We start from the raw sequence: 8,371 nt of genomic DNA on the forward strand, positions 1-8,371 counted from the left end.
ATAACAGAAGGAGAGATAAAAAGCTTCCAGGACAAACAAAAACTAAAGGAATTTGCAAACACAAAACCAGCCCTACAAGAAATATTGAAAGGGGTCCTCTAAGCAAAGAGAGAGCCTAAAAGCAATAAAGACCAGAAAGGAACACAGGCAATATGCAGTAACAGGCACCTTACAGGCAATACAATGGCACTAAATTCATATCTTTCCATCGTTACCCTGAATGTAAATGGGCTTAATTCCCCCATCAAAAGGCACAGGCTATCAGATTGGATAAAAAAACAAGACCCATAGATATGCTGCCTGCAAGAGACTCATTTTAGACACAAAGACACCCCCAGATTGAAAGTGAGGGGGTGGAAAACCATTTACCATGCTAAGGGACACCAAAAGAAAGCTGGGGTGGCAATCCTCATATGAGACAAATTAGATATTAAGCCAAAGACTATAATAAGAGATGAGGAAGGACACTATATCATACTTGAAGGGTCTATCCAACAAGTAGATCTAACAATTGTAAATATCTATGCCCCTAACATGGGAGCAGCCAATTATAAGGCAATTAATAACAAAAGCAAAGAGGGGTGCCTGGGTCGCTCAGTTGGTTAAACGACTGCCTTCGGCTCAGGTCATGATCCTGGAGTCCCGGGATTGAGTCCCGCATCGGGCTCCCCGCTCAGCGGGGAGCCTGCTTCTCCCTCTGACCCTACCCCCTCTCATGCTATCTCTCATTCTCTCTCTCTCAAATAAATAAATAAAATCTTTAAAAAAAATAACAAAAGCAAAGGAACACAATGACAACAATACAATAATAATAGGGGACATTAACACGCCCATCACTGAAATGGACAGATCATCTAAGCAAAAGATCAACAAGGAAATAAAGACTTTAAATGACACACTGGACCAAATGGACTTCACAGATATATTCAGAACATTCCATCCCAAAGCAACAGAATACACATTCGTCTCTAGTGCCCATGGAACATTATCCAGAATAGATCATATCCTAGGTCACAAATCAGGTCTCAACTGGTACCAAAAGACTGGGATCATTCTCTGCCTATTTTCAGACTACAGTGCTTTGAAACTAGAACTCAATCACAAGAGGAGAGTCAGAAAGAACTGAAATACATGGAGGCTAAAGAGCATCCTACTGAAGAATGAATGGGTCAACCAGGAAATTAAAGAATTAAAAAAAATCATGGAAACCAATGAAAATGAAAACACAACTGTTCAAAATCTTTGGGATGCAGCAAAGGCGGTCCTAAGAGGCAAGTATATAGCAATACAAGCCTTTCTCAAGAAACAAGAAAGGTCTCAAATACACAACCTAACCCTACACCTAAAGGAGCTGGAGAAAGAAGAGCAAATAAAGCCTAAGCCCAGCAGAAGAGAAATAATAAAGATCAGAGCAGAAATCAATGACATAGAAACCAAAAGAACAGTAGAACAGATCAATGATACCAGGAGCTGGTTCTTTGAAAGAATTAATAAGATTGATAAACCCCTGGCCAGACTTATGAAAAAGAAAAATGACCCCAATAAATATAATCATGAATGAATGAGGAGAGATCAGAACCAACACCAAAGAAATACAAACAATTATAAGAACATATTATGAGCAACTATATGCCAGCAAATTAGATAATCTGGAAGAAATGGATGTATTCCTAGATATGCATAAACTACCAAACTGAACCAGGAATAGAAAACCTGAACAGACCTATAACCACAAGGAAATTGAAGCAGTCATCAAAAATCTCCCAACAAACAAAAGCCCTGGGCCAGATAGCTTCCCAGGGGAATTCTACCGAACATTTCAAGAAGAATTAATACCTACTCTTCTGAAACTGTTCCAAAAAATAGACATGGAAGGAAAACTTCCAAACTCATTTTAGGAGGCCACATCACCTTGCTCCCCAAAACAGAAAAAGACCCCATCAAAAAGGAGAATTAGAGACCAATATCCCTGATGAACATGGATGCAAAAATTCTCACCAAATACTAGCCAACAGGATCCAACAGGACATTAAAAGGATTATTCACCATGACCAAGTGGAATTTATTCTTGGGCCACAAGGTTGGTTCAACATCCACAAATCAATCAATGTTATACAATACATTAATAAAAGAAAGAACAAGAACCATATGATCCTCTCAACAGATGCAGAAAAAGCATTTGACCAAGTACAGCATCCTTTCTTGATTAAAAATCTTCAGACTATAGGAATAGAGGGTACATACCTCAATATCATAAAAGCCATCTATGAAAAACCCATAGCGAATATCATTCTCAATGGGGAAAAACTGAGAGCTTTCCCCCTAAGTTCGGGAACACGGCAGGGATGTCCATTATCACCACTGCTATTCAACATAGTATTAGAAGTCCTAGCCACAGCAGACAACAAAAAGAAATCAAAGGCATCCAAATCAGCAAAGAAGAAGTCAAACTCTCACTCTTTGCAGATGATATGATACTTTATGTGGAAAATCCAAAAGACTCCACCCCAAAACTGCTAGAACTCATACAGGAATTCAGTAAAGTGGCAGGATATTAAATCAATGCAGAGAAATCAGCAGCATTCCTATACACAAACAACAAGACAGAAGAAAGAGAAATTAAGGAGTCGATCCCATTTACAACTGCATCCAAACCATAAGATACCTAGGAATAAATCTAACCAAAGAGGCAAAGAATCTGTACTCAGAAAACTATAAAATACTCATGAAGAAATTGAGGAAGACACAAAGAAATGGAAAAACATTCCATGCTCACGGATTGGAAGAACAAATACTGTGAAGATGTCAATGCTACCTAGAGCAATCTACACATTTAATGCAATCCCTATCAAAATACCATCCACTTTTTTCAAAGTAATGGAGCAAATAATCTTAAAATTTGTATGGAACCAGAAAAGACCCCAAATAGCCAGAGGAATGTTGAAAAAGAAAAGCAAAGCTGGTGGCATCACTATTCCGGACTGCAAGCTCTATTACAAAGCTGTCATCATCAAGACAGTATGGTACTGGCACAAAAACAGACACAGATTAATGGAACAGAATAGAGAGCCCAGAAATGGACCCTCAACTCTATGGTCAACTAATCTTTGACAAAGCAGGAAAGAATGTCCAATGGAAAAAAGACAGTCACTTCAACAAATGGTGTTGAGAAAACTGGACAGCCACATGCAGAAGAATGAAACTGGACCATTTCCTTACACCACACACAAAGAGAGACTCAAAATGGTTGAAAGACCTCAATGTGAGACAGGAGTCCATCAAAATCCTAAAGGAGAACACAGGCAGCAACCTCTTTGACCTCAGCCGCAGCAACCTCTTCCTAGAAACATCACCAAAGGCAAGGGAAGCAAGGGCAAAATGAACTATTGGGACTTCTTCAAGATAAAAAGCTTTTGCACAGCAAAAGAAACAGTCAACAAACCAAAAGACAACCGACAGAATGAGAGAAGATATTTGCAAATGACATATCAGATAAAGGGCTAGTATCCAAAATCTACGAAGAACTTATCAAACTCAACACTCAAAGAACAAATGATCTAATCAGGAAATGGGCAGAAGACATGAACAGACATTTTTCCAAAGAAGACATCCAAATGGCCAACAGACACATGAAAAAGTGCTCAACATCACTTGGCATCAGGGAAATCCAAATCAAAACCTCAATGAGAAACCACCTCACACCATTCAGAATGGCTAAAATTAACAAATCAGGAAAGGACAGATGTTGGCAGGGATGCATAGAAAGGGGAACCCTCCTACACTGTTGGTGGGAATGCAAGCTGGTGCAGCCACTCTGGAAAACAGTATGGAGGTTCCTCAAAAAGTTGAAAATAGAGCTACCCTACGACCCAGCAATTGCACTACAGGGTACTTACCCTAAAGGTACAAATGTAGGCATCTGAAGGGGTACATGCACCCCGATGTTTATAGCAGCAATGACCACAATAGCCAAACTATGGAAAGAACCAAGATATCATTGACAGATGAATGGATAAAGAAGATGTGGTGTGTATATATGTATATATATATACATACAATGGAATATATATATATATATACACACACACACATACAATGGAATATATATATATACATATATATATACATATATATATATACATATATATATACATATACATACACACACACATATACAATGGAATATTATGCAGCCATGAAAAGGGATGAAATCTTGCCATTTGCAATGACATGGATGGAACTGGAGGGTATTATGTTGATCGAAATAAATCAATCAGAGAAAGACATGTATCATATGACCTCACTGATATGAGGAATTCTTAATCTCAGGAAACAAACTGAGGGTTGCTGGAGTGGTGGGGGGTGGGAGGGATGGGGTGGCTGGGTGATAGACATTGGGGAGGGTATGTGCTATGGTGAGCACTGTGAATTGTGTAAGACTGTTGAATCACAGACCTGTACCTCTGAAACAAATAATACATTATATGTTAAAATAAGAAGAAGATAGTAGGAAGGGAAAAATGAAGGGGGGGGATCTACAGAGGGGGAGACGAACCATGAGAGACTATTGACTCTGAGAAACAAACTGAGGGTTCTAGAGGGGAAGGGGGTGGGGAATGGGTTAGCCTGGTGATGGGTATTAAAGAGGGCACTTACTGAATGGAGTACTGGGTGTTATATGCAAACAATGAATCATGGAACACTACATCAAAAACTAATGATGTAATGTATGGTGATTAACATAATAAAATTAAAAAAAATAATTACTTTCAATGTAATTTCCTAAATGCTCTAATCAAAAGACACAGAGTAACGAAATGAATTAAAAAAGCAATACCCCATCTATGTGCTGCCTACAAGATACTCACATGAGACCTAAAAAAACAGATTGAAAGTGAAGGGATAGTAAAGTATATAGCATGCAAATGGATGTTAAAAGAAAGCCAGAGTATCAATACTTATATCAGAAAAAAGAGACTTTAAAACAAAGACTGTAATAAGAGAAAAAGAAGGACCCTGTATAATCATAAAGAGGATATCCAACAAGAATATATAATTGTAAATTTTATGCACCCAACAAGGACGCACCCAAATATGTAAAGCAGCTATTAACAAACATAAAGGAAGTAATCAATAGTAATACAATAACAGTAGGGGACTTTAACATTCCATTTACATCAATGGATAGATCATTCAAACAGCAAATCAGCAAGGAAACACTAGCTACGAATGACACATTGGACCACCTGGCTCTTACAGATACATTCACAGCATTCCATCCTACAACAGTAGAATACACATTCTTTTCAAGTATACATGGGACATTCTCCAGAACAGATCAGAAGTTAGGTCACAAAACAAGTCTCAACCAATTCAAAGACTAATGGGGAAAAACTGAGAGCTTTTTCCCTAAAGTCAGGACAAGATAAGGATATCTAATCTCACCACTTTTATTCAGAATAGCACTGGAAGTCCTAGCCATAGCAAGCAAATAAAAAGAAATAAAAGGCATTCAGATTGTTAAGGAATAAGTAAAACTTTCACTGTTTACATATTTCATGATACTATAAACAGAAATCCCTCAAGAATCCACCAAAAAACTACTAGAACTGATAAATGAATTCAGTAAGGTCACAGGATATAAAAACAATGTATACAAATCTATTGCATTTCTATACTCTAATAATGAAGTAGCATAAAAAGAAATTAAGAAAACAATTTCATTTATAATCGCATCAAAAATAATAAAATACTTATGAATGAACTTAATGAAGGAGGTGAAAGACTTGTAGTCTGAAAACTATGAAGTATTGATGAAAGAAACTAAAGATGACACAAATGAAATGCTATTCAGTGTTTATGCTCATGGACTGGGAGAAAAAATATTGTTAAAATGTCCATAGTACCTAAAGCAATCTACAGAATTAATGCAATCCCCATCAAAATACCAACAGTATTTTTCACAGAACTAAAACAAATTATCCTTTAATTTGTATTGAACCACAAAAGACCCCAATATACAAAGCAATATTGAGAAAGAAGAACAAATCTGGCAGTGTCACAATCTCAGAATTCAAGATTTACCAGGAAGCTGTAGTAATGAAAACAGTATGGTACTGGCACAGAAATAGACAGACAGATCAATGTAACAGAATAGAGAGCCCAGAAATAAACCCACGATTATATGGTCAATTAATCTTTGACAAAGGAGGCACAAATATTCAATGGGAAAAAGAAAGTCTCTTCAGCATAGTGTTGAAAAAACTAGACGGCTATATGCAAAAGAATGAAACTGGACCACTTTCTTATACCATATACAAAAGTAAACCCAAATGTATTAATGACCTAAATTTGAGATCTGAAACCAGAAAAATCCTAGAAGAAAGCACAAGCAATATTTTCTGACATCAGCAGTAGCAACATTTTTCTAGATATGTCTCTTGAGGCCAGGGAAACAAAAGCAAAAACTACTGGGACTAGACCAAAATAAAAAGCCTCTGCCCAGCAAAGGAAACTATCAATAAAACTAAAAGACAACCTACTGAATGGGAGAAGATATTTGCAAATGACATATTTGACAAAGGGTTAATATCCAACATATACATAAAACTTATACAACTCAACACCCAAGAAGCAAAGAATCCCATTAAAATGGACAAGAGACATGAACATATTAGATGGTCAAAGAAGACATATAGATGGTCAACAGACACATGAGAAGATGCTCAATATCACTCATCATCAGGGAAAAGCAAATCAAAACCACAATGAGATATCACCTCACACCATTCAGAATGGCTAACACGTTAAGTCAGGAAATGACAGTTGTTGGTGAGGATGCAGAGAAAGGGGAACCCTCCTACACTGTTGGTGGGAATGCAAACAGTATGGAGTTTCCTCAAAAAATTAAAAAGAGAATTACAACATGATTCAGTAATTCCACTATAGGATATTTACCCAAAGAATACAAAAACACTAATTCAAAACGATATATGCAGCCTTATGTTTATTGCAGCATTATTTATAATAGCCAAAATACAGAAGCAATCCAAGCTTAGATCCATAGATGAATAAAGAAGATGTAGTATGTATATATATATATATATAGGGATATTACTGAACCATAAAAACGAATGAAATCTTGCCATTTCCAACAACATGATTGGACTTGAGGGTATAATGCTAAGTGAGATTAATCAAAGAAAGATACATACTATATGATTTCATTCATATGTGGAATTTAAAAACAAAACAAATGAACAAAGAGGTAAACCAAGACAAACAATTGAAACTATAGAGAACATAATGATGGTTACCAGAGGGGTGGTGGGTAGGGGTAATGGGTGAAATAGATGAAGGGGATTAAGAGTGCACTTCTCATAAGGAGCACTTATATATATATATATATATAAAAGAGAGTATAATTTTAAGTGAAATAACTCAGAGAAAGTCAAAAGCCATATGATTTCACTCATATGTGGAATTTAAGAAACAGAACAAACAAACAAAACCAGACTCAAATACAGAAAACAAACTGGTGGTTGTCAGAAGGGAGTTGGGTGGGGGGGATGGATGAAATATGTGAAGGGGATTAGAGTTCATTTATCATGATGAGCACTGAGTAATGTATACAAATGTTGAATCACTATATTGTACATCTGAAACTAATAGAACATTGAATGTTAATTATACAGGAATTTTAAAAAATAATGTGAGGTTAAGAGTAGAACATACAATTTAGGAGAGTGACTATGTCATCCTTGCACAGGGGCCATGCTAATCTTCTCTGTATTATTCCAATTTTAGTATGTGGGAGAGTGACTATGAAGGGAGGGCAAGGAAAATGAAGAATCTAAATGGAAAAACAGGTCAAGAGAGGGTCGTTTGTATATTTATTTAATATTGTTTTTCTGATTACAAAGAATATATGCTTTATAATGAAAATCTGGAAATAAATTCAGACATCATTAAAAAGAAAATATGATACTGTCACAAGGACAAACATGTAAACCAATGGAATAAAACAGAAAGCCCATAAATAAACCCTAGCATATATAGAGTCAATTGATTTTTAACAAAGATGACAAGAATTCAGTAGGAGAGGTTTGTTTTTTTTTTCCTCAACAAATATTGCCTGAAAACTGGATATCAGCATACAAAATAATGGAGTTGGACCCTTATGCAATGCCATGCACAAAAATTGCCCCAAAATAGGTCAACATCTAAACTTCAGAGTTAAAATTTTAAAACTCTTAGGAAAAAATGAGGGAAACCTTGATGATACTAGATTCTGCAACAATTTAATGGATCTGACAACAAAAGCACAGACAATAAAAAAATAGACAAACTGGGTATCAAAATTAAGATCTTT

General features: G+C 36.2%; 1 pseudogene; it reads right to left on the reverse strand.

Annotated features, from left to right (window-relative positions):
* Window positions 1-7,722: 7,722 nt before the first annotated feature.
* On the reverse strand, window positions 7,723-7,822 carry LOC123862588 (U6 spliceosomal RNA; annotated as a pseudogene).
* Window positions 7,823-8,371: the final 549 nt, after the last annotated feature.

Source organism: Mirounga angustirostris, unplaced genomic scaffold, assembly GCF_029215605.1.
Source record: "Mirounga angustirostris isolate CCGP_5_RB_7025 unplaced genomic scaffold, mMirAng1.0.hap1 SCAF_9, whole genome shotgun sequence".
Classification (NCBI taxonomy): domain Eukaryota; kingdom Metazoa; phylum Chordata; class Mammalia; order Carnivora; family Phocidae; genus Mirounga; species Mirounga angustirostris.